Source organism: Pogona vitticeps, chromosome 3, assembly GCF_051106095.1.
Source record: "Pogona vitticeps strain Pit_001003342236 chromosome 3, PviZW2.1, whole genome shotgun sequence".
Classification (NCBI taxonomy): Eukaryota; Metazoa; Chordata; class Lepidosauria; order Squamata; family Agamidae; genus Pogona; species Pogona vitticeps.
Genome location: NC_135785.1, coordinates 149097403 through 149125332, shown reverse-complemented (window position 1 = coordinate 149125332; position 27930 = coordinate 149097403). Strand labels below are relative to the sequence as shown.

The window sequence follows — 27930 nt, the reverse complement described above, 5'->3', positions numbered from 1 at the left end:
CTGTCTGTCATGGGTTTGGAGGGAAAGTTCCATCCTATGGGGAGTGGAAGGCGGGACATCAGGAGGAGGGGCTGTACTGTATATATATGTGAAGCCTGTGTGGAGAAGTTAGGAGAAGCTAAAGGAGAGCTGAAGGAGAGCTGGAGGAGAAGCTGGGAGAAGAAGCTGGTGTTGGAGTCTGTGTGTCAGACTGAGTACAACTGTGTGTCAGTTAGTACATGCCTGATAGGTTCAGGTTTCTTTATAGGTAGCCAGAACTGATAGGTTCAGGGTCTGTGCTTTACTTTAAAGTGTTCTGTGTGAACCAAACTGTTGTATGTATGATTGAGACTAAGCCACGTTACAGTATCTTCTTTACCTGATCATTTTATTTTCCCTGTTTGTTATTTAAATAAACCTTGTTCTTTTGTTTAGTAAAATCCATTCCTGGTCTGTGTGACTTCTTATAGGGAATGGTTGGTGGCAGCTTAGTTAAAGGGTGGTATATCCCAGTAGGTCTGGGGTTGTTGAAGGAAGGAAGGAAGGAAGGAAGGAAGGAAGGAAGGAAGGAAGGAAGGAAGGAAGGAAGGAAGGAAGGAAGGAAGGAAGGAAGGAAGGAAGGAAGGAAGGTTGGTTCTCCAGCCGTAAGTTGAAGTGAAACTTTGCAGCCAGAGAAGTACGTACGTTGAAAAGTTCGTAAGTGGAGCCATTTGTAAGTCGAGACTCCACTGTAGATAAGAGTACCAAATTAGGACTCATGACCCTTGGATTCAAATCCCTGCTTGTCCATGGAAGCTCATTAAGGGATGACGTTGGTAAAAACCACTCCTTAAATATTTGAGATACCTTGGAAACTCTGTTACATCATCCTGAGTTGGAATTGACTTGATGGCTCATACAGTAATACAAATTAAAGTTTCTTCTTTGTGGTCTCTGTGAATACACACTAATGGGTTTAATCTGCGCTTGCACAGAGGTCTCCAGAATATTCAATAAATCACACATGTGTTCGCTAGGACCACCCCAGCACAGGGGTCCACCTGCCCTTACGACTGTCTCAGTTCCTTTTTGCCACCACTGAGGTATCATCTTCTGTTGAGCTCTCCATTCACGCAATTTGGTTCTTTTTCCTGAGGAAATATAATAATCGTATTGTTGTTATTTAGAATAGACTCTCTTCATTATTCTTGTGAGAGATTTGAATTTTTTCTCCCCTTTCCTTCCACTATTTCCCGTGCCCCCCTTCCTTTCTGTTCCTGTCATTTGTCCCCCACAGGGCTGTTTAAGAGGTACATTTCGTGCACAAATAAGTTGCCTGTGTCTGATGGCCACAGTTCTTGCCTTTTCTGTCTGGGAGAATCACATCAACTAGCCTCCTGCTCCCGTTGTAAAAATTTTACTAAACAAGCCATCAAACTCTGCCAACAGCACCTTAAATCTTTCTTGTGGGAGCAATCTCTTCATCCCCCATCCAAGATGGATGAGACATAGGGTTCACAACCGCCAATGGTCCCTTCTGCTATCAACTCTTCATTGCCAACACCTAGATATAAGCCAAAAATGCCTAAGTCCTCAGGATTGGCATCTCAATTGACTGGGACACCAAAATCTACTCCAAAATTGGTCGGTACCAAGCCAAAGAAAACCTAAGAAATCTTCCAACGCTCAGCCACGAGTACAACACCCTCTCATGCAGGATCAACCACCTATCGATCTTGATACTGACCACAAATCCATTCTGCCTCCATCCGGACAACTGCCTTCTCCCCTGTTGGCTCAATCTCCTTCCTGGTGGACACCTTGGCTGAAGTAACTGTACAGTGGTGCCTCGCTTAGCGAGCGCACCGTATAACGACGAATCCGTATAGCGATCCCCTTTTTTGGGATCGCTATACGGAGCACCCAATTGCCGCACCTCGCATTGCGACGATTGGGGAGTCCGGCCGCCATTTTGGAGCCGCGTTCGGCTGCTCCAAAATGGGTGCCGGATGACCCGAAATGGCCCCGCACGGTGTTTTCGCGCCCTCGGCAAGCGAGGGGAGGGCGCGAAAACTCGGCGCGGGGCCATTTCGGGTCTGTTTTGAAGCCGCAAAACATTTTCCGGGGCCAGGAAAATTCTCTAAGTGGGAAGTTTAGGGCCGATTTGGAACGCATTAAATGAAGTTTAATGCGTTCCAATGGCTTTTTACTTCCCGCTTAGCGAAGATTTCACATAGCGAAGGTTAATCCGGAACGGATTAACCTCGCTATACGGGGCACCACTGTACTGCCTTATTCAGCCTGTTGCAGCCCCAAATCCTTGGGTTGCTCTTTGTCTGGGTGTGAGTCTGAATCAGCATCTGTCCCTGCTGATCCAGTGCCTTTGTGGAAGAAGAGAGCTAAACACCACGTTGAGGACACTGGCCATTTCGATGCCACTCTCTCACAGCCTCTGAGACTTTTGGGACTGTCAGTATCACAGGACTCTCAGGCTCAACAACACCGACCCAAGTGAGTCACCGTTTATGAGCTTCAGGCTTACAACGAACCTAGACGGTATCGGCATCATCCACACTGGTACTGGCAGCATGATACAGAACGTTACGCTGAACCCAAGCACCTTCGGTATGTGTACTACTACCTTTTAGATTCTTCGGAGTCCCCCTCACCTCCTCTGGCTACTATTACAATCAGTCATTGGATGATGAAGGTGTTCCTCCTCCTCCGGTACCGAAGCCCCATAAGAAACCTCATAAATGGCATGCTCAGGCAGCTCCAGCTCCAGCAGCGTAGTATCAAAGAAACCAAAACCGGCGACCAAGCCCTCCATACTGACGGGCGATACAGTTACTCTTTCTCAAATCTGTTCATCATCCCTACAGGCCCTTTGCCTGGTACCATAGACCCTAAGAAACCTCAAAATGTAAGTCGGATCACTCAACTCGATCAATACCTTGCAAGAGTGATACTGTGGCTTCCAAACGACACCGGCCAGACACTCTTCCTGATACGTCGGCCTCTTCATACCAAGAGGGGTGTGACGAGGTTCGTCTTTGGCCGGGGGGGGTTGGGTAGTAAAGGCGGGAAACAAGCGCGGAGGCGAGTTCGAGTCTTGGGGAATAACAACTTTATTAGCATGAACACTTAATTCCACTGGATCAAACGGATCCTTCAAAACATCATCGGTCAACAGGGCATACTTCTTCGGTCTAACAACTGGCTGGCACATCTCCTCTTCTACCAAGGGGCCGGGCCAAACCGCTCGCGATCCGTCAGGGGTCTTAAAGGCGCACTCCTGACGGCGCAGATGGTCCCACAGCAGGGGTGGCGGGCCCAATCCCCCTCCGGGGGTTTCTGTTGGAACTCGGGGCCCGGGCGGATAACCCTCCGGCCCCCACCATGGTAGCCCACCGGGAAGACCGAGACCCTCCATTCTAAGGGTTCGTAAGTCCTACCGCGACCGCACGTTGTAGGAGGCTCAGGCAGCAGACCTCCTCCTCCCGGTAAGCTTTGAACGCCTGGGGTCCCGTCTGCTAGACTCTTGGCATCCTTTAGCCAATCTGTCTGCACCCCTCTCGTGGTGTATCTGCCCAACTCTCCCTCTCCCAGCCAACTGAACTCCCGCGCAAAATCTCCTTCCCCTTTCACCTCCTCCCACATGATCAAGTCCATCTCGGCTCCGCCCTCATCCACCAAGCACACTTCAGTAGGCCTTCTCTGTAGTTCTTCCTCACTCTCTATTTCTACTAGAATCCCTTCTGTACAGCCACTGGCGTCCTTTGGTCTTTCTTCTTCTGGGGACGGCACACTGGGTCCCACTCCTTCACACGCCCCCCTCTCTGAGTGGGCCGTCCTCCAGGGAAGGTCCTCCTTCTCCCCTTCCTGTCGAGAGAAATAGTCGGCATTAGAGTGTGCCTTCCCCTTCCTATACTGTACCTGAAAGGAGAATGGTTGTAGACTAAGATACCATCTGGTCAGACGGGCATTGGTATCCTTCATGCGATTAAGCCACTGCAAGGGCACATGGTCGGTCACCAGTATAAATGGAGCCCCTAACAAATAATACCTCAGGGCGTGTACTGCCCACTTCACCGCCAATGCTTCTTTCTCGATTGTCGCATACTTTTGCTCCCGATTACTCAACTTTTTACTTAAGTACATTACCGGGTATTCCACCCCATCTCTCTTTTGAGACAATACTGCGCCAATTCCCCTGTCAGAAGCATCCGTTTGCACCCAGAAAGGTAACTTGAAGTCTGGGGCATACCTAGAGGGTAAGGTGGCCAAGATCTCCTTAAGCTGCCTGAACGCGTGTTGTTCGGCCGCACCCCACATAATGCCTTTCCCTTTCCGTTTCCGCGTCAAATCTGTGAGAGGAGCTGCCACCTCTGCAAAATTGGGCACAAATTGTCTGTAGTATCCGGCGAGCCCCAAAAATTGTTGGACCTCTCTCTTAGTTTTGGGCACCGTCCACGATACTACTTTGTCGACCTTATCGGACACCGGTTGTATCTGGCCACCCTCCACCTGAAACCCTAAGAATTGTACTCCTCTCCGCGCGATCTTGCACTTATCAGGATTTACTTTCAGCCCGGCTTTCTCAATCTCCCTGAGCACCCCTTTCAGGTGTTCCAGATGTTCTTCCCAAGACTTACTATAGATCAAGATATCATCGATGTAAGCCCCCGCGAAATCCCTAACCGGGGCTAAAACCTGATCCATCAGCCTTTGGAACGTCGCGGCGGCGCCATGCAGCCCGAATGGCATTTTTTTGAACTGGAACAACCCTTGGGGCGTCACAAAAGATGTTTTCTCCTTGTCTTCCTCTCTTAAAGGGATCTGCCAATAACCTTTAGTAAGGTCAAGTGAGGTCAGATAGACTGACCCGCCCAATTTTTCCAATAGGTCATCCACTCGGGGCATGGGGTAAGCGTCAAATTTGGAAACTTCGTTCAATTGTCTAAAATCTACACACAGACGCATCTTCCCGTCAGACTTTGGCACCATCACCGGGTAGCTACGCCAAGGGCTTCGTGAGGGTTCTATAATGCCCAGCTGCAACATTTCCTCAACCTCCCTACTGATAGCCTCCCGAAGGTGGTACGGCCAGGTTCGGTTCCCGGATCTGGTAACAACCCTTGCTGGGGTGTGTATCTCATGTTGTATCAGTTGAGTCTCACCGGGTACCCCTGAAAACAAATGCTGGAATTCGCCCTCTAGCTGCAATAAGTCTTGTTGTTGTGCCGCTGGTAAGGTCTCATCTATAGGTAACCGGCCCTCCATCCGTCCCCAAGAATCAACTTCTGGCCCAAACTCCTGCTCCTCTATTTCCCCCCACAAAGCCTCCCTTTCTTTCCACTCCTTAAGGAGGTTGACGTGAAAGATACCCTTCTTCTTAGTCTTGTCTGGCATATATATCTCATAGTCAACGTCTCCTATTTTCTGTACCACCTCATAAGGGCCTTGCCAAGTCGCGAACAACTTGGCTTGTTCAGAAGGCATCAACAACAAAACCTTTTGCCCTGGAGCGAACTCCCGCACTTTCACCCTTTGATCGTATCTCCTCTTTTGCCCGGCTTGGGCCTGACCAAGGTTGGCCTTGGCCAGCCCCACTGCTGTTCTTAGATGCTCCCTCATCTCTATCACTTGTTGAATAGTTATCCGTGCATCATCTGGACCTTCCTCCCACCTCTCTTTTACCAGGTCCAGAATACCTCTGGGGTTCCACCCATACATTAGTTCGAATGGGGAAAATCCGGTAGAGGACTGTGGTACCTCCCTTATGGCAAACATTAAGGGTGCCACCAACAGGTGCCATCGTCGGGGTTTTTCCATGACCAACTTCCGCAACATGCCCTTCAGGGTTTTGTTGAAACGCTCCACCAAGCCGTTGCTTTGGGGATGGTACACGGCGGTGTGAATGGGTTTCACCTCTAGGAGGCGCCACAATTCCTTTAAAGTTTGGCTCATGAAATTCGTGCCTTGGTCGGTGAGTATTTCTTTGGGGAACCCCAGCCTCGTGAATACCTGCATCAACTCCCGCGCTAGCACTTTGGCTGTGGTTGATCTCAGTGGGATCGCTTCAGGATATCGGGTGGCATAATCTATGATGACCAATATATGAGTATGCCCCCCTTGTGACTTTAGCAGTGGTCCCACTATGTCTAATCCAATCCTTTGAAAGGGGTGATCCATAAGCGGCAATGGGATTAACTCAGCCCCTGTGGGCGGCTTCCTTTGGGTTTTCTGACACTGGGGGCAGGTTGCACAATACTCTTTCACCCCCTTCCGCAATTCAGGCCACCAGAATCGCTGCTCTATCCTTGCCCTCATTTTTTCTTCTGCCAAATGTCCTGCCAAGGGAATATCATGAGCCAATTCCATAACTTTCGACCTCCATTTGGAAGGTACCACCAACCTTCTACTTGCGTCCTCATGCACATAATACAACAGATTATTATCCATTTCCCACCCCCTTTGTCCTCTTACAATGGTTCCCGACGGTTGAGCCGCCAGCAGGGGCTCCCGCAGCGACGCGTCATCCTGCTGCATGGCTCTCACTTGCTCTCGCGACGTTCTCTGCAAAAAATCGGACTGATCCTTACTATCCTCCTCATCCCCTTGTAGCCCTTCCTTAACCGCCCCCACATTGCGGGAGCCCACCCAGTCCCGACCAAGCAGCATTTCGCGCGTCAGTCCTGGAACGACCCCGATTTTCATGTGTCTCTCGTCGTCCCCTACTTTCACGGTAGCCCACATAGTTTGGTACTTTTTGAGGTCCCCATGGATGCATCGCACCGACAGTCCTCCATCCTTCTTATCGCCCGGCAGGTCCCTCACCAGGGTCGTCCCGCACCCCGTGTCTATGAGGGCTCTCTTTTTCATCCCATTCACCCAAGCGTCTATTTCCCATCGTTCCGAGGTCGGGCCCTTAGTTTCCACCGCGCGTGTTAATCGCCCCACCCACGAGCAATCAATCCCGGGGCAATTTCTTTTCACGTGGCCCGGAACCCCACAGGAATAACAGACGATCCTCCCCTCTTTGTTGTCCTTTCCTACCACTCCTGGGGTGTAGATGGGGCGACCGTCCTTGCCCTCTTTCCAGCCCGTGCCCGGCGCGTAAATCCTTTGGTCAACTGTAATAGGCCGGACGGGCTTGGGTGCGAATGGCTCGAAACCTTTCCCGCGCGCTTTAGCAGGTCCGCTCATCTCCGTGCCCGCCTTCGCAGTAAGGTTGGAAGTTGAAAGCGAAACTTCTCCTCCTCGTGGTCGTTGTCTCTCCGCCCAGGGGGCGGTCGCTTCCTTGCTTGCTTCTTCCGTGTTGCTGAAGTCCTCCAGCAGCGTAATCGCCCTCTCTAGCGTTTTGGGATTATTCTTCTGCACCCAGTTCTTGGCATTGGTTCCTAAGGACTGTACGAGCTGTTCAAGCACAACTGCATCCACTAGCTTTTCACCATCGTTTTCTGCTGGTTTCAACCACCTCATCGCATTAGCCCTCATTCTCTGTGCAACCGTACGCGGGTGGGTTCCTGGTTTCCACTTCAACTCTCTCAGCCTCTTTCTATAAGTTTCCTCCGTTAGGTTCAGTGTGCTCAAAATAGCATTTTTCACTGCGTCATATCGCGTCGCCTCCTGAACTCCCAAGGTATCAACCACCTCCTGTAACAGGCCGGTGAGGCACGGTATAAGCACCAGAGTCCACTGGTCTCGTGGCCACCCCGCGGCCGTGGCCACCCTCTCGAACGTGTGCAGGTACGCTTCAGGGTCATCCGTGGCGGTCATTTTCTGTATTCGGATTGGTGCCGGTCCCGCCACTAGGCTGCCCCTTACGCTAGCAAGATTCCTGCCGCCCCTCTCCTCTTCGCTCCCTCTCCCGCGCATCTGCCTGGCCATCAAGATTTGCTGCTCAGTTAGGTTTTCTATAAGTCGGGCTTGTCTCTCCATTGCTTCTCGCAACCGGTCCACTTCTTGGTTTCCCGCCAATTCCGTCCCCCCGGCCCCACGTTGGGCGCCACTGTGACGAGGTTCGTCTTTGGCCGGGGGGGGTTGGGTAGTAAAGGCGGGAAACAAGCGCGGAGGCGAGTTCGAGTCTTGGGGAATAACAACTTTATTAGCATGAACACTTAATTCCACTGGATCAAACGGATCCTTCAAAACATCATCGGTCAACAGGGCATACTTCTTCGGTCTAACAACTGGCTGGCACATCTCCTCTTCTACCAAGGGGCCGGGCCAAACCGCTCGCGATCCGTCAGGGGTCTTAAAGGCGCACTCCTGACGGCGCAGATGGTCCCACAGCAGGGGTGGCGGGCCCAATCCCCCTCCGGGGGTTTCTGTTGGAACTCGGGGCCCGGGCGGATAACCCTCCGGCCCCCACCATGGTAGCCCACCGGGAAGACCGAGACCCTCCATTCTAAGGGTTCGTAAGTCCTACCGCGACCGCACGTTGTAGGAGGCTCAGGCAGCAGACCTCCTCCTCCCGGTAAGCTTTGAACGCCTGGGGTCCCGTCTGCTAGACTCTTGGCATCCTTTAGCCAATCTGTCTGCACCCCTCTCGTGGTGTATCTGCCCAACTCTCCCTCTCCCAGCCAACTGAACTCCCGCGCAAAATCTCCTTCCCCTTTCACCTCCTCCCACATGATCAAGTCCATCTCGGCTCCGCCCTCATCCACCAAGCACACTTCAGTAGGCCTTCTCTGTAGTTCTTCCTCACTCTCTATTTCTACTAGAATCCCTTCTGTACAGCCACTGGCGTCCTTTGGTCTTTCTTCTTCTGGGGACGGCACACTGGGTCCCACTCCTTCACAAGGGGTCTTCACTTTCACCAGTACAATCTTCAGATTCTGATTCTACGGATTCAATAACACCACTAGTATCACCCCTCCCCAGTCTTCCGATGTGCCTGACACCTATCCGCCATCTCCATCAGTAGATTTCTCATCTTACTCACAATTGATTCTCCACATTGCCAAAGTTATGGACCTTGAGGTCCAACAGGCAACTCAATCGGGATCTGATGAGGTGTATGAGGACATTGATAAAGATCAGACACCCGCAGTTCATATGGGTTTCATTCAATCACTGCTCAAACTGATTAAGCAGTCTTGGTCTAAATTGTCTTCAGTGCCTCAGATTTCTCAGAGAGTCGAGAATCTCTACAAGACCCATGGCACTGATACGGAATTTCTCTCAAAACATCCTCCTCCCCTAACTCAGTGATTTTAGATGCAACACAAAACCAAGCACATAATTGCTTTAACACCACTCCAAACAATAAAGAGGGCAGAAAGTTAGACATTATTGGCCCTAGAGTTTATTCTCTAGCATCGTTCACCTTATGTGCTGCCAACTATTTAGCAGCAATGGGAGCTGTTACATACAGCACTGATGGTACCTGTCTGTCATGGGTTTGGAGGGAAAGTTCCATCCTATGGGGAGTGGAAGGCGGGACATCAGGGAGGAGGGGCTGTACTGTATATATATTTGGAGCTTGTGTGGAGAAGTTTAGTTGTGGGAGTTGGAGTCTGTGTGTCAGACTGAGTACAACTGTGTGTCAGTTGGTACATACCTGATAGGTTCAGGTTTCTTTATAGGTAGCCAGAACTGATAGGTTCAGGGTCTGTGCTTTACTTTAAAGTGTTCTGTGTGAACCAAACTGTTGTATGTATGATTGAGACTAAGCCACGTTACAGTATCTTATTTACTTGATCTTTTTATTTACCCTGTTTGTTATTTAAATAAACCTTGTTCTTTTGTTTGTTAAAAATCCATTCCTGGTCTGTGTGACTCCTTACAGGGAATGGTTGGTGGCAGCATAATTAAAGTGTGGCATATTCCAGTAGGTCTGGGGTTGTCACCGGAGCCTATCATAGGTTTCTCTGGAACAAAGCCCTACCATCACTTTAGTCAGCAACTGGGGAGTACAAGCCTTGTGGTCTTGCCTATCATCAGGAGACTATGGCATTAGTGAGACAAGAACGCATCACAGCTCGACACATAATAGAAGCAGCCCCCAGACATATGGCCACAGCCGTTGCTTTACGCAGACATGCCTGGCTATGCTACACTCAAATCTCGGAGGACTCTAGGATGCGTATTGAAGACTTACATTTGACAGTGTGGGTCTATTTGATGAGAAAACAGATGAGATTCTTGACAACTTACAAAGGATGAGAAAGAGCATGCTCATATAATAGTCGTATTATCAGCCTCAGAGATACCAGCGGTGTCATCCATATCCCTTTCACCAATACAAGTCCTTTCCAGAAAAACAACATTACTTACCTTAATCATCTTCCATATTCCAACTTCTCCAGCACACTCAGTTTCAGTGTCCTTGGCAATGCTTCAGCCATCCTGATAAAAAGAACAAACAGAATATTTGACTCGCCTACCATCCAAATCTATATCCTACCAACTCTCCCCACCTAGTGCCCCATTTTCGATCCTGGGCACACATAACCACTGATTTTTGGGTTCTGTCAATAATATCCACAGGATACGTGCTAGAGTTCATTTCCTTCCCCCCACCATGGACTGTCCTAACCCCATCATCCAGCGCCATCGAGCTAGAGATTCAATCTCTCCTCTCAAATGGAGCTATTTCAATCATCACACCAAGTATTTCCGATCCAGGATTCTTTTCTTGTTATTTCCTCATCCTGAAATGAGATAGTGGTCTATGGCTCATTTTCAACCTCCGCAGCCTCAATTATTTTATCATTCAAAAGTGTTTTTGCATGATGACTCTAGAGCATATCCTTCCTCTTCTACAAAAGGGAGACTGGTCCTCGGTCATCGACCTGAGCGACACATTTTTTTTTTGGACTTATATACCACCCCATAGCACTACAAGCACTCTCCGGGTGGTTTACAATTTAATTATACAGGCTACACATTGCCCCCCCAGCAAGCTGGGTACTCATTTTACTGACCTCGGAAGGATAGAAGGCTGAGTCAACCTTGAGCCGGCTACCTGGGATTTGGACCCCAGGTCGTGAGCACAGTTTTAGCTGCAGTACAGCGTTTTAACCCCTGCTCCACGAGGCTCTTTTCATATAACCATCAGACAAGATCACCGCAAATCTCTTCATTTCTTCCTAGGTTACACTACCTATAAATTCAATGCTCTCCCATTTGGCTTCTCCACCACACTGTGAGTATTTACAAAATGCATGGCGCCCCTGTAGCAGCGCACCTTCACACTCTAGGAATCTCAGTGTTTCTGTACATTGACAACTGGTTACTCGTACCTCAGTCACGTGCACAAGCACTGAGGAACATTGCTGTCTCTCTTTACTAGCAGATCTGGGCCTCAAGGTCAATGTCAGAAGGTCAGTACTAACTCCCCCTCAAAAGGTTACTTACATAGGTGCTGTTCTAGACTCACAACACATGAGGGCTTTTCTCCCTCAAGAACGTACAATCAAAATGTGTACTCTTGTCAACCACTTCCAGCCTCATGAGCTCATCATAGCTCATCAAATACAATGCCTCTTTGGCCTCATCGCCTTCACCACATCCATTATCCAGCACGCCCAACTAAAAATGTGCTCACTACAGTCATGGTACCTCTCCCTTTTCAACCATCTTAACCCATCCACAATGCTTCTGCAAGTCACTGCTGAACTTGCCTCTCAGTTAATTTGTTGGATCACCCTGGCCATCCTCTTTCTTGGTGGACCATTTGCACCTCTCGAATTAACGACTCAAATTACAACTGATACCAGCCCTGTTGGTTGGGGCACACACTGCAACAACCTCAAAGTTCATGCAACCCGATCCCCTTATGAAATATATCTGCATATCAAAAACCTCAAATTGCTTGTGATTTTCAAAGCATTCCATGCCTTTGAACCATTCATTGCCAGCACTGTGGTGCAAGTGACCACAAACAATACAACAGCTCCCTATTACATCAACAAACAGGGAGGTACACACACTCTATCCCTTCTGCATCTTGTTGTCCAATTTTGGGAGTGGTGCCTGTAATGGATAACCAATCAATCACAGTGGAACCTCATGCGCATAAGCCAAGGATTGTGGCAAGTTTGCAGGATCACTCATATTACATCATACGCTTATCATCCACAGACAAATGGGTTGGTTGAGAAATTTAATGGGACCCTAATGAGAATGACTCGTGCGTATACAGCAGAGAATCCAAATGACTGGGACCATAAACTACAACCATTATTATATGCCTATAGGTCTGTGCCCCAAGAAAGTACAGGATTTAGCCCCTAGATCTACTCCACCAAAACTGGGAGGAACATAGGAGGATCCTGAATCAGTGGTCCAATACATAGATGCACTGATGAACTCCTTACATCAATCTCTTAAGTTATCAGCTGAGAATTTGAAAAGCAGGCAAATAAAACAAAAACAATGGTACAATAAAAGAGCCAGAGAAAGAGTATTTAACCCTGGGGATGAAGTGTTAACATTAAGACTCATAGCATGGATGGGTCAGAGTAATTGATAAAATGAAGGACATAAACTATATAATTCAGGAGGAAGAAGTAGCGAACCTGAATATCATAGAGTGATTTAAATTGCTTTTGGTAAGAACAGTATGTGTAAGTTTAGTGCAGCAGTAATGGAGGGATAAAAAACCTATTCACTCTGCAGAGATAACAGCACTTAGAACCCTGAAAGACAAACCCCGTACCTAGTAAAGCAAATGAGAATCTCAGAATATAAAAAATAGACCTAGTGATTAAGAAGACACTCCAAAGAAACTCGCCAGTAAATAGAGAGATGACCTGTGATAGTAGTTCCACTCATAGGGAGACAATCTTAACAAAAATACTTATAAGTGAATTGATAGATGAGGAGAAAAGCTTAAGCTATAAGAACACAAAGAAAAATACAGCCACAGCCATATATGGTCTAGAGAAGGGGAAGAAACTACCTGTTCTGTCCTCAATTAATAAAGTAAAGACACAAGTCATAAAGAAAACAGGCTTTATTAGGAAACAGAGACTAGTAGAGGTCAGATGGACATCAAAGTGCCCAGTGATTGACAAACCTTCGAGGAGAGCACGGATGTCAGGATCTGTCCTCCTGATGTCAGAATACATCCGAAGTTTCATTGCGAACATTGAGATGTCACGTGGGGAGTTGAGAGCCATGATGTGCCAAGCAGAGGACAGAGGGAACCTGCACCATGGGACTCTGATCAACAAGAAAGACCAAGCAGGTGAGAGACATTTATTTGATAACTTGAAGGCTAGATTATCGATTGATTGGACATTGCGAAGACTGGAATTCTATGTGAGGTTACGATCTGTGAAATCCAAAAACAACAAACTTGCAAGAGGGACACAAGATCTGAAAGACTTTAATTGTGAGACCCAAAGCAAAAGAAAAACTCAGAATAAGATTGCAGATGCCTGGTCTCGAAGACCCAATGGATAACAGAAAGTAATGGGATGCGTTATCTCAAAGAGCAGAAGAATGAAGAGTGAAGGAGAAAAACATGTAACAACTAATATTAAAAGTAATCTTTTTGTCCTGTTCCATTTTGCCTAATGCTTAGTCCACATTCCCAGCCAATTGTCCTGGCCTTTTAATGGTGATATTAATGAATTAATTTGAGAATTTGCATACTCATTATTGCTCACCTCTGCCTCGAATATTTAAAACAGTTTTTAAAAGGCTATTTTTAGAATCATTTGTGTATATTTTCTATTTTAAGATATTTAAAATTAATAAAAACATACTGTAATTTGAAACTGTGTGTGTTAGTACATGCAGTTCCTAAAATAGTAGCTAATATTAGCACGCTAGACTTTTTTTTTTAAATAAAGACTAATGCTAAAGTACTAGAGTTTTTCAGTACCATTTCCTATTTTCAAAGAAACAAGTGCTCCAAAGAAGGTCTGGGACAAACTTAGAAAAATTAAGTTCCTAATTTTCAAATGTCTGAAAACTGATTCAGTCTGCCACCTAGTGGTCAAGATTATGAACAGTTTAAATTCAGGCACCTTTAAATGCTTATTTGAAATTTATACTTCCCATTTTCCAGTTTTAATTATTCCATAACTTTAATATTTTAAATTAATTCATCATGTTCCACCCAAGCTGCATGGCCAGACGTACTTTACTATGTTTGTATAATTTGCCAGTCCCCTAAATAAGATCTGACCTGGATTACTTTAATAAACTGTATCCGCTTGCCTCAGGATGTGACTACATTGAGAAGTATTGTGGGGAATGCTCTGGATTGGGACTGTCTGTATTTGAATCTATTCCAGTTGCAACAGCAGCAATGGCAGGGGCAGGGTGGTCGGAAATCTGACTGAGATTTTTTTTCTGTTTATTCTTCTTCTTCTTCGTCTTCGTCTTCTTCTTCTTCTTCTTCTTCTTCTTCTTCTTCTTCACACAGAAATGCAGACAAAGCAAATAGAGACAAGAAAACAAAGAGAAAAAAGAAAAGGAAAGAGGACTAACCCCTAAAACTAAGCCCACCCCCCTTTGGAGTCCGAGACTCCAGCTTCATAAACCGATCTGCTCCCCCGATTTCATTTCCAGTATGTGCTAAGTAGATATACATACAGTGGTGCCTCGCTTAACGAGCGCACCGCATAACGATGAAATCGCATAGCGATCCGTTTTTTTCGGATCGCTAATGCGATCGCTTAACTTTTTTTGAATAGGACTAAATTCGCTTTGCGAAGACCGGTAAGTGTTTCGCTTACCAATCTTCGTAAAACGAAGCCCGACAATCAGCTGTTCGGCGGCCAAAATGGCTGCCGGAAGCCCGGAAATGGCCCAAAATGGCCGCGTGCAGCGTTTTCGCGCCCTCGTTAAGCGAGGCGAGGGCGCGAAAATGGCTGCCGGCCATTACGAAGCTTCGCTGAACGGTGAGTATTTGGCCCATTTGGAACGCATTAAACGATGTTTAATGCGTTCCAGTGGGTTTTTTGATCCATTCAACTATGCTTCAGCATAGCGAAGGTTAATCCGGAACGGATTAACCTCGCTATGCGAGGCACCACTGTACATCATAAACTTTGCCCTACACTCCTGTCTTTTTCTGGGCCCAAGAATATATTAGTTCCCAGCTTTGTTTTACATAGTCTCTAGATTGTTCTTCGTGGTCTCTGTGAATGCACACTAATGGGTTTAATCTGCGCTTGCACAGACTGAAATTTGAATCCTCTCCACATTTGGAGCTTGAATCTGCTTTCATTTTCCTTTACCCATTTCTTTTTAAAGTCCTGCTAATCTAATACTAAAACAGCCAGGCAACCAAGGAGGAAAAAGAGTGAGAAATCAGCAAAGAGAGAGTAGGAAGCTTTAAGATAGCTCTGCTGTAACCATGCCTCCTGCAAATCTGGATAGCTAGAGCAGAGCTACCTTAACACCTCCTCTCCTTCTGCTGGTTCCTCACATCCCCCCTTTTGGTCACCTAGCTGTCCTAACACTAGAATAACAAGCGGAGGGAGGGAGGGAGGGAGGGAGGGAGGGAGGGAGGAAGGAAGGAAGGAAGGAAGGAAGGAAGGAAGGAAGGAAGGAAGGAAGGAAAAGCCTGCTGCTTATATACCGCTCCATAGTGCTTCAAGCACTCTCTGGGCAGTTTACAAGTTAGTTATGCAGGCTACACATTGCCCCCCCCCCCCCCAGTGAGCTGGATACTCATTTTACCGACCTCAGAAGAATAGGAGGCTGAGTCAACCTTGAACTGGCTACCTGGGATTGAACCCTGGGTCGTGAGCACAGTTTTAGCTGCAGTACAACGGTTTTAACAACTGTGCTATAAGAAAAAGAACAGGAAGGAGTGAGGGAAACAAGCAGACCCAGGCACCAAGCGTGGAGAAGAGAGGATTCAAATGATTAACAAGCTGCAAAAAAGACTTTTGAATGTCAGTTTCTTCGTTGTGGTCGCTGTGAATGCATACATGGATTGCTTTATGCCTACTGAAAGCTGTTGGAGCATTCTGAAGCTTAGAAAAAAAAGCTGTTAGAATACTCCTCCCCCATTATGCTCGCTTGCACCTCTAATGGCCTTCCATTCATTCCTCTTTTGCCACCACCTAGGAAGGATCTGAAGAGCATTCTGGAGTGATTTTTTTTCTTGAACTTGTCAGACATTAAAGACTTGACACCTGAGATAGGTCATGTCCTTCTTTTGGCAGAACTGTTTTACCTTTGGTGTCCCCATGATTTACCATATCCAGTAAGTGAGCTTGCTCCTCACCCATATGTGTGTATTCACAGAGACCATGATGAAGGAGGACAAGTTACCTACCATAACTGTAGTTCTACAAATGGTTCTCTGTGAATTCACACAGCCCCTCTTCCTCTTCTCTTTGGACATGCTGTCCTTTTTTGGGACAGTGGACCAGAGGAACTAAAGGAAGGCCGTTAGAGGCCCAATCATGCATAATGGGGGAGAGGTGTTCTAACAGCCTTTTTTCCTAAGCTCTGGAATGTCCCAACAGCTTTGTGCACGTGCAGAAGCAACCTATATGTGTGAATTCACAGAGGACCACTTAAAGAACCACAGTTACAGGAAGTAACCAGTTCTCCTTCCCCTCCCTCTGCTGCCTGTTGTGTGGTTGACTGAAGCAAATTAACCCAGGAAAACCCAGCTCCCTGCATGTGATGTCACAATGGAACTATTAACATTTTCCCTGCTGTATAGTTGCACTTTCATTTGTCATCATCTATTAGAATTTGGAAATGTACCACCTTGAAATAAAAAGAACCAAAACTTCTTGATCAGGGAGGAGTGAGAGCTACTGATAGGGAATTCACACACTTTCATTCTGTTTTATGGGGTTTTGCCTTTGAAGCTTGTCTGCTGGGACTTTTTTTAAATTAACATTTTATTAATTTTTCAATATATCTACATTCATTTCGTGCTTGTTAAACATTGTGTTACATGGGTTGCTTATAATTATTTGTTTTTGCATCTTCGTGACTTCTTAGTTGTCTCTTCCAAATCTATACATTTTTAAAGCATTTGAACCAATCTTATATGTATTTTAGTGTACAATATCGGCTACTATGAGGGAGTGCTGATAAGTATTGAGCCTTTCCCAGAAAAAATTGATCTAGGAAGCTGTAACTGCCACACTATTCTACATATTCCCCAGGAAGTCAATGCACTTGCAACACCTGTCCTGCAGCTTCTTAAGTCCCTGCAAATAAAATTATTCTGACTGCTGGTGTAATCACTCATTTGCAGCGTTAGTTGCCCCCAGAACACTCCCAAATCATTGTCCCTTTAGGTGTTTTTCGAGTTTGGGGAACAGATAATAGTCAGAAGGAGCCAGGTTGGGAGAATAGGGTGGATGGGGCATCATTTGAAAGCCTAAGGATGTCAGTTTTGCCATTGTTCCACCTGCAGTGTGTGACCAGGCGTTGTCATGCAACAGGATGACACCTCGATGTTTTTCCTTGATGTTTTGCCTCAACTTCATCAATAAAGCACAGTAATATTTTGCATTGATGTTTGAACCCTGTTGAAGGTAGTCCATCAGCAGAACTCCCTTCTTATCCCAAAAAAATTGTTGCCACTTGCTTCTGCACCGATCTTTGCACTCGGAACTTCTTTGGCTTGGGGAAACAATTCCTTAGACTGTTACTTTGTCTCAGAATTATAAAAGTAGATCCATGTCTCATCACCAGTTACCAGTTTGTCCAGGAAATCTGAATCATTTCTTGCAAAATGTTCCAGAACAGTCACTGATGACTCCACACGTTTCCTCTTTGGTTTGGTTGTCAAAAGCTTGGGGATCCACTTTGCTGCCAGCTTTCTCATTTCCAAGTGGTTGTGGATAATGGCACCAACTTTCTCACGAGACATTGCCAGATATATAGCAATACTTTTTGCTGATATTCGGCCATCCTCCATGATCATGTCATTGATGGCATTCACATTTGCAGGCACAGAGACAGAAACAGGCCTTCCACTGGGTTTCTCACTTTCAACACCAAAATGGCCATTTTTAAAATTGACAACCCAATGTTTAACTGTTGCATATGAAGGGCCACTGTCATCCATAGTTTGTGACATTTCATCATGGATCTGCTTTGCACCTTTCCCTTGGAGAAACAGGAACTTAATTATGGTTCTATGCTCTTCCACATTGAACTTTTCTGGAGCTGCTGCCATGTTCAATTTGGAGCTGAAAATGAAAGATAAAATCATAGGTAGTTGCTTTTTGCACCATTGAATATATCCCCCAAATCCTCTATTAAAGTACCTAATAAAAGCAATTCTACTTTGAAATCTATATAATTTTGAGGCAATTTAACTGACCAACTTTGTATTTTATACCAATAATAACTAAATAGATTCCTAACACATAGTAAATGTTATCTAAAGCATTTTTATAGATTTTCTTTATATAATTGTTTAGCCATTTCTATCTCCACATTTTCTGCCATGTCTATATCAATATCATATACTGTATAATATATGTTAATTAAGTAATATTTGTTTTATCTCACCTTAAGAACCACCATGTTATGCCTTTACCCTGATTATTATGCCTTATTTCAATTTAATTCCCTTTTCTAATATATGATACATCCCTTTAAATTCCAAAAGTTAGGTGTATACAGTGGTGCCTTGCTTAACGATTGCCCCGCATTATTACGAATCCCCTTTATGACGATCTTTTTGCAATCGCAATTGCGATTGCAAAACGATGGTCTAAATGGAACCGATTCTTCAGGAACCGATTCTTCACAAAATGACATTTTTTGAACAGCTGATCGGCGGTTTCAAAATGGCCACCGGGAGATTAAAATGGTTCCCCGCTGTGTTTAGGGATGGATTCCTCCCTATACAGGCAGCAAAAATGGCTGCCATATGGAGGATCTTCGCTGGATGGTGAATTTTTACCCCTTGGAACGCATTGAATGGGTTGCAATGCGTTCCAATGGGGTTTTTATTTTCGTTTTACGATGTTTTCGCTTAACAGCGATTTTCCTGTAACGAATTATCATTGTTAAGCGAGGCACCACTGTTCATGTTTTCAACGTTGAGGACCACCTTAATATTTTTTCCTTTATATCTCTCTAAGTAACACCTCGCTTGTTTGTCTTTTCCCAATTCTTATTCCTATCTCTTTTTAATTTTTTTTACTATAACATAAACATAAATTACACAAATCAAAATACAAATTAACGTCTCACCCTAGATGGGACCTCTTGCGATAATCTTCTTCCTCCATCTATAGTCTTCTTCTTCTTCTTCTTCTTCTTCTTCTTCTTCTTCTTCTTCTTCTTCTTCTTCTTCTTCTTCTTCTTCTTCTTCTTCTTCTTCTTCTTCTTCTTCTTCTTCTTCTTCTTCTTCTTCTTCTTCTTCTTCTTCTTCTTCTTTCCATTTTCCTCGTTAGCACATATTCCAAAAATCTGCCGCATATTTCATAAAAATTATTCTTTTTCAACTCTCTTTTCTTAACCTTTAAATTACAAGTTAGCTTATCATTTATAGCTATATTCCATATTCCATTGTACCATTCATCCATTCAAAATTCAGATTGGTCTAGCTGCTGTTACTAAATTAGTTATCAATTCTTTAGTCATCTTATCATATTCCACATTCTCAAATATTGATAACAAAGCAATATCAGGATTAAATTCTATATCTTTTTCACATATATCATTTAGTTCTTTAAAAATTATTTTCCCAAATCTTGGGTGTTTTTTCTTTTTTTCTTTTTCTAATTTTTCTTTCTTTTTTACTTTTTTGCAAAATGGGTTTTTCCTTCTTTTTCCCCCCACCAGTGCGTTTTTTAAATTATATTTTTAAATTTTTTAATTATATTTTTGGGAGGGTTGTTTTTGTTTTTGGTTGGTTGGTTTGGGGTTGGAGAAAGGAGAGGAATAGCTAATGGCTAATGGCAGTAATAGAAACAAAAATGTTAAATGGAAGATGGGAAGTCATTAAGGATATATATATATATATATCTGGCAATATACCATTTCCTCGCATCTCACTAAAGTTTGATGCGAGCTCTGGGAGGGAGGGAGATGCCACCCACTCCAGTTTGGGCCCCAGCCAAATCTTCATCCCTGTTTCACCCTACCCTTTAGTGGGACACGGGGGAATGGGAGGGAAGAAAAGAATTTATATTTAGAGAGGATAGTTAGGGATAGGAGATTAGATAGAGATGTAGGTGAAATTGTGTTTTTTTATGTGTTTTTCTTTGTGGGATACACAACGGGACCAAATAAAAGACAGAATATGGAACAGATATTGGGAAAAACGTAAGGGTAGCTACTTTAAATGTGAAAGGCCTAGGATCTGTAACAAAGAGAAGGAGAATAGAATCATTACTGAAGAAAAATAAGGTTGACATTATTTATCTGCAAGAGACTCATCAATCAGTGAAGGAACTGAAATTATAAAATATACACATTTGTGAAAAAGATTTGGGACGCCCAAATCTAAAGATGTAGCGATATTAATATTTGTGGTAAAAGAAGTAATAAAAGATAGTAATGGTAGATATTTGATAATTCAGGGTCAAATGGGGGAAGAAGATTATTCATTAGTAAATGTCTATGCACCGAATATGAATAAAGGAGAATTTTAGAAAACTGTGATTAAAGAGATGGAGAAGATTAGAAAGGGATATGTGATTACGGCAGGAGATTTTAACATGGCTCTGGATAAGGTAAAAGATAAATCTGTATGTTAAAAAGATGAGATGAGCAAAAGAAGTACCCACTTGAGTGAAAACTTATTCCTATCTCTAAAAATTCTGCCACTCCTTGTATCGTTTCAGATCATTTTATGCACTTGATCTATCCCCAATAGATCTTCCAGGCTATTTTTAATTAAATCTGCTGGTTCTTTCCCCTTATCTTCTCTTACCACACTTAGAACTCTTTTCGTCTCAAGGGTTAGAATTAGATCTCCTAAATTTTCTCATCTGATTTCCTCCAGCTCCTCCTTTGGTTGGCATTCATCATCCACCACCCTCACATTTCCTTGTTCATTATTCCCTGTCTCCTGTTGAATATTTTGTTGTTTAATCACTAAGTTGTGTCCAACTCTTAGTGACCCCCATGGATCAGAACACGCCAGCCCCCCCGTCTTCCACTGCCTCCCAGAGTTTGGTCAAATTCATGTTGGTAGCTTTGATCACACCGTTCAACCATCTCGTCCTTTGTTGTCCCCTTCTCCTCATGCCATCACACTTTCCCAACATCAGGGTCCTTTCCAGGGAGCCTCAGCTTCAAAATCTGGCCTGTCAATGAACACTCAGGGTTAATTTCCTTCACAATTGATAGGTTTGTACTTCTTGCAGTCCAGGGGACTCTCAAAAGTCTCCTCCAGCACCACAATTCAAAAGCATCAATTCTTCAGCAGTCAGCCTTCTTTATGGTCCAGCTCTCACTTCCATACATTGCTACTGGAAAAACCATAGCTTTGACTATGCGGACTTTTGTCAGCAAGGTGACATCTCTGCTTTTTAAGATGCTATCTAGGTTGTCATCACTTTCCTCCCAAGAAGCAGGTGTCTTTTAATTTTGTGGCTGCTGTCACCATCTGCAGTGATCATGGAGCCAAGGAAAGTAAAATCTGTCACTGCCTCCATATCTTCCACTTTTATTTGCCAGGAGATGATGGGACCAATGGCCATGATCTTAGGGTTTTTTATATTGAGCTTCAGATCATTTTTGCACTCTCCTATTTCACCCTCATTAAGAGGCTCTTTAATTTCTCCTCACTTTCTACCATCAGAGTGGCATCATCTGCATATCTCAGGTTGTTGATTCCCCCCCCCTCGGCAATCTTAATTGTGATTCGGGATTCATCCAGTCCTGCCTTACACATGTTGTATTCTGCATATAAGTTAAATAAGCAGAGAGACAATATCCAGTCCTGTTGTACTCCTTTCCCAATTTTGAACCCATCAGTTGTTCCATATCCAGTTCTAACTGTTGCTTCACATCCCACATATAGATTTCTCAGGAGATAGATAAGGTAGTCAGGCACTCCCATTTCTTTAAGGACTGGCCATAGTTTGCTGTGGTCCACACAGTCAAAGGCTTTTGCATAGTTAAGGAAGCAGAAGATGAAATTTTTCTGGAACTCTCTGGCTTTCTCCATAATCCAGCACATGTTAGCAATTTGGTCTCTAATTCCTCTGCCCCTTCGAAATCCAGCTTGTATTTCTGGGAGTTCTTGGTCCACCTACTGCTGGAGCCTACCTTGGAGGATTTTGAGCATAACCTTGCTAGTGTGTGAAATGAGTGCAATAGTATGGCAGTTGGAGCATTGTTTAGCACTGCCCAACTTTGGGGTTGGAATATATACTGATTTTTTCCAAGATTTTAAATAGTTCCACTGGAATGTGATCACCCCCACTGGCCCTGTTGTTAGACATGCTTTCTAAGGCCCACTTGATTTCACTCTCTAGGACAGTGGTGTCGAACTGTGGCCCTCCAGATGTTCTTGGCCTTCAACTCCCAGAAATCCTGGCCAGCAGAGGTGGTGGTGAAGGCTTCTGGGAGTTGAAGTCCAAGAACATCTGGAGGGCCACAGTTCGACACCACTGCTCTAGGATGTCTGGTTCAAGATCAGCAACCACAGGACATCCAGATCTTCCTGGTATAATTCCTCTATGTATTCTTGCCACCTCTTCTTGATGTCTTCTGCTTCTGTTAGGTCCCTACCATTTTAGTCCTTTATCATGTCCATCTTTGCACAACATGTTCCTTTAATAGCTCCAATTTTCTAGAACAGATCCCTGTTTTTTTTTCCTTTCTATTCTATTCCTCTATTTATTTGCACTGTTCATTTAAGAAGGCCCTCTTGTCTCTCCTTGCTATTCTTTGGAAGTGTGCATTCAATTTTCTGTAATTTTCCCTATCTCTCTTGCATTTTGTTTCCTTTCTCTTCTCTGCTATTTGTAAGGCCTTGTTGGACAGCCACTTTGTTTCTTGAATTTCCTTTTCTTTGGGATGGTTTTTGTTTCTGCCTCCTTACAATGTTACAAGCCTCCATCCATAGTTCTTCAGGCACTCTGTCCACCAAATCTAGTTCCTTAAATCTGGTCTTCACTTCCACTGTGTATTCATAAGGGATTTGGTTTAGAGTATACCTGACTAGCCCAATGGTTTTTCCTACTCTCTTCAGTTTAAGCTTGAATTTTGCTATGAGAAGCTTATGATCAGAGCCACAATCAGCTCCAGGTCTTATTTTTGCTGACTATATAGAGCTTCTCCATCTTTGGCTGCAAAGAACATAATCAATCTGATTCCACTATTGCCCATCTGGTGATGTCCATGTGTAGAGTTGCCTCTTGTGTTATTGGAAAAGAGTGTTTGTGATGACCAGCTTGTTCTCTTGACAAAACTTTATTAGCATTTGCCCTGCTTCGTTTTGAACTCCAAGGCCAAACTTCCCTTTTGTTCTTTTTGTCTCCAGATTCCCTACTTTAGTATTCCAGTCCCCTATAATGAGAAAAACATCTTTCTTTGGTGTCAGTTCTAGAAGGTGTTCTAGGTCTTCATAGAATTGGTCAATTTCAGCCTCCAGCATTGGTGGTTGGTGCATAAACTTGGATTACTGTGATGTTGAAAGGTCTGCCATGGATTCGTATTGAAATCATTCTATCATTTTTGTCCATGGAGTTTTCTTGGCAAAGACTCTTCAGGTTCATTTGGATGAAATAGATGCCCTGGATCCATTCCAGTCAGGTTTCAGGCCGCACCATGGTACAGAAACGGCATTGGTCGCCCTGTATGATGACCTGCTGAGGGAGGTTGACAGGGTTAAAATATCTCTGTTGATCCTCCTCAACATCTCGGTGGCCTTCGACACCGTTGACCACGGTATCCTCCTGAGGAGGCTCTCCAAGTTGGGAATTGGTGGCAGGCTCCAATCCTTCCTCGGGGACCATCCTCAGAGAGTACAGCTTGGGGAGAGGTTATCGCCCCCGTGGACCCTCAATTGTGGGGTTCCGAAGGGTTCGATTATCTCCCCAATCCTGTTCAACATCTATATGAGGCCGTTGGGTGGGGTCATAAGGGGGTGTGGGGAGTTGTGTCATCAGTACGCTGATGACACTTAGCTCTACATCTCCTTTTCACCAACTGCAGAGGATGTCGTTCTGTCCTTTCAGCGCTGCCTGGAGTCTGTGCTGCAATGGATGCAGGAAAATGGGCTCAGGATGAACCTGGACAAGACGGAGGTCCTGAGGGTGGGTGGCCCATCGTCAGCGGTTTGGGAAGCTCTCGCTCATTTGTGGGGGTGACTCTTACTGCAAATAGTGAGGTTCGCAGCTTAGGGATTCATCTGGACCTGGCGCTCACCATGGGAACCCAGTTGCCGTCGATGGTCCATACTGCCTTTTTTCATCTTTGGCAGATAGCCCAGCTGCGTCCCTATCTTGATGTTGGGGCACTCACTACCTTGGTACATGCGCTTGTAATCTCAAGATTAGACCATTGTAATGCGCTCTACGAGGGGCTACCTTCAAGGTTGATGCGGAAACTCCAAATGGTGCAGAATGCAGCAGCCAGACTCCTTAGTGGTGTGAGAAAATATCATCATATCTCTCCTACTCTGGCCGCTTTGCATTGGCTGCCCATTCGGTTCCACATTGACTTCAAAGTTTTAATGTTCACATATAAAGCCCTAAACGGTTTAGGGCCTCGATACCTGGTGGAACACCTACTTCCACCAAAATCTACCCATATCACCCAATCAAGTCAAGAGGTGAGGCTGAGGAGCCCGATGTTGAGGGAGGCCCGGAAGGAAAAAAACAAGAAACCAGGCCTTTTCAGTGGTGGCTCCTAGCCTCTGGAATAATCTTCCTCTGGAGATTCGTGCGGCCCCTTTGCTGGGTATTTTAAAAAATCAATTGAAAACTTGGATGTTTACGCAGGCCTTCCCTCCAGTTAATACTTGATTTCCTTTTTCTTTCTTTTTCCTTCTACTTTTTCCTTTTCTTTTCATCTTGAATAACCTGTATATTGATGTATAAATATTTTGTTATATTTTATGTTATGTATGTTGGAAGCTGCCTAGAGTGGTCATTCAACTAGATAGGCGGGGTATAAATAAATAAATAAATAAATAAATAAGTAAATAAGTAAATAAATAAGTAAATAAGTAAGTAAATAAATAAATAAATAAATAAATAAATAAATAAATAAATAAATAAATAAATAAATAAATAAATAAATAAGATGCTGGATTGGCCTGCCAGTTCCTGATCCAAGTGGATCTTGTTTAGTCAGAACTCTCCACTATGTCCTATCCGTATTGAGTGGCCCTGCACAGCATAGCCCATAGCTTCTCTGAATTACTCAAGCCCCTTCGCCATGACAAGGCAGCAATCCATGAAAGGACCTGTTGAATATATTCCTTCCTTAATTGCTCATTGAATAATTTTACCTCTTTGTTGTGTGATTTCACTATTTCTAAAATTGTTTGAAGGGTAGATTTTGTTTCATCCCAAAGTTTTCTTTGTTTTAGCATTATGTACCAAGATGTCAAATAATTGTATTCCAAATGAAAGATGTCCAGTTGCTTAAAGTAGTCAGTTCAGTTCCATCAATAATTGCTTCAGTAAGTCCACTTTTATAGATTGATCATCTTTAGCATTAAATTTGAATCCAGTTTCAGATGTAAAATGATAGCCCAGTTCACTCGGTGTTTCTATTCATGGCCTGATGTCTTTTGTAATCCAGCCCCAGAAGTGGTCCATTCCACTATTGATTGTATCCTGGCCTGTGTTCCAGTCAGGTTCAGAACCCAGGATACATCCAAATGTTTTTTATTAGTCCACATAGGTCCACTTTAGCCAGATATATATTCTGAATTGTCATTGTTCAGATCGCCACAAAGTACAATTTAAAAAATCCACTTTGGCAGAATTAGACTTTTCAGGGTTAATTGTCTATGCCTCAGTATATTCTCAGAAAAAAAGAGGAAGTCAAAACAAATTCTAGGCTTAAGAGCACCATAGAGTGTTCAAGATCATTTTTCTGGGCTTTCCACCAAACGCTGTAGATAACCATAACATAGCAAGTTCAACTCCCAGAATTGTTAAGATAATGATGATTCTAAGAAAAAGATTTCTTAAATTTCTAACTTCAAAGTAATACCAAATTTCCTTCCTTGTAGCATAATTAAATGTCTAATTTGTGTCCAATTTATTTTCTTTGCATCTCTTTGCATATCCTTCCCTCTCTCCAGATTCACTGCTGCTATATAGGTGGTGAGGATAAGAGACACTTATTTCTTTTATAGAGAATTATCTTATCCAGGGATAGTCATAAAGCAGTATAGTTATAAGATATTATCTCACCCAATGCTAATGATGATGTTAATTAGCTGATTTATCGCTTCTCTATCGCCAGCTGCCGATGACTTGCAAGCAAGCTATTCAGCTGCTTGTTTCCACCTATTACTTGATTGAGGAGTTTCCTGAATCAAAATGGGGTAACTACCGTCCCCCCTGCAATCAACAGGCTTCTCCCCTATTTGACCACCTCTTCTGGATGGTTCTAACCCCCTGGGGAAGACCAAACAAGTCAAAATTCAGCTCAGGAGACGGAGCTCTGTCCTCCTCCTCCTGTCTCATCGCAGCGTCAAGCCGGAAGTCCTGCTGGGACTTTTCTGTTCTGAACAAGAATACTTGCTGCCTTAAGGTGATTGAGTAGCTGTTGCTGGTGTAATGCCTTGACAATGTACTTCTGTTCTTTTATTGCTTACTGCAAAGGCAAGTAGCAACCTCAAAATAGTCTAAGGAAATTTTCTTCTACGTCTCCTTCAGTGCTTTGGATTTTTGTTTCAGGGGCTGCTTCTCTCATGATACTGTTTCTGCTTCCTACCTGCCTCTGAAGGAGACTTTGTGTAGTGTCTTCTATTTGTAAGCCTTAGGACAGGTGGTAATTATTGATTGCTGCAAGCTGCTCTGGCAGTCTTCTTACCAGTTTAACTCTAATTAGCCCCAGACAACATTGTGATTAATCCGGGGAGTTGTATTGGTGGCCCAAAGGTTCCCCACCCTGATCAAAGATGGTAGACAGTTTGAATTTAAACTAGGTATCCCCAGTTTGAGGGTTAGGTTAAATATGCTAAAATGCCCCTTCTTAAACAGGTGGGAAAGGTTTGCTGCCATTTTGGAGGGTTACAGACATACTTTAAGCAAGTTCCTGGCTACAATCCCATATAAAAGCCTTGTTCCTGAAGTTTTATTTATTTGAAACAGTTTTATTGCACTCTTCACTGAAAATAAGATTGCCAGAGCAGCTTACAGAGACCAATTATAGGCTTGTTGTCTAGAAGATTGCACAAAAATTAAAAGGGATTACAAAGGAGAAGCAAAGGATCAAACTTGGGCATTAGTTTTTCCTTAATGACTAGCTGGAATTGGAACAGTTTTATAAGAGGAAGAGCCAAATGTTGCTTGTCACTATCAGAAGTCAGAGAGAGCAGCCCTGCCTCATACTCTTCTTCCTTTCAGCTTAATAGAATAATTGCTGAAGAGAGGAGTCTGATGGAGTTTGCAGGCAAATTGAGAAATCTAGTCAGGTGGAATTATAATATTTCCCCACTGCCTCTTAGCAAAGAGTATGTAGAAACAGAAAAATCTCCTACTGAGTCGGCCTTATTTACAGGGTGGCTCTAGCCATTGTCTAATATGGTTAATGTGAGGTTCTTCTTCATGGTCTCTGTGAATGCACACTAATGGTTTAACCTGTGCTTGTGTCTCTGGAATATTCTAGAACTCAAACACGCATTCTCCAGGACCCACCCCCTAGCACACATGGTCCTCCTATCCTTACGACTGCTTCAGTTCCTTTGTGCCACCACTGAGGTCTCATCTTCTGTTGAGCTCTCTGTTCATGCATTCTGGTTCTTTTTCCTGAGGAAGCATAAAAATAATATTTCTGTTATTTAGAATAGACTCTCTTCGTTATTCTTCTGTGAGATTTGGATTTTTCCTTTTCCTTCCACTATTTCCCCTGCCCCCCTCCTTT

The 27930-nt window shown here is 44.2% G+C and overlaps 3 long non-coding RNA genes across 3 annotated transcripts in view; 1 reads left to right on the top strand and 2 right to left on the bottom strand.

The window, feature by feature from the left end:
* The window catches only part of LOC144588445 (uncharacterized), a 407977-nt gene that overhangs the window by 260697 nt on the left and 119350 nt on the right, over positions 1-27930 (top strand). The window lies entirely within an intron of this gene.
* On the bottom strand, positions 887-14625 carry LOC140705809 (uncharacterized). The gene is made up of 3 exons (XR_012085334.2): positions 12989-14625; positions 10243-10314; positions 887-1109 (listed from the first exon to the last, which is right to left on the bottom strand). It is a non-coding gene; the product is annotated as an uncharacterized LOC140705809 (long non-coding RNA).
* On the bottom strand, positions 16801-23749 carry LOC144588444 (uncharacterized). Its single transcript, XR_013544018.1, has 2 exons — positions 19114-23749; positions 16801-18098 (listed from the first exon to the last, which is right to left on the bottom strand). It is a non-coding gene; the product is annotated as an uncharacterized LOC144588444 (long non-coding RNA).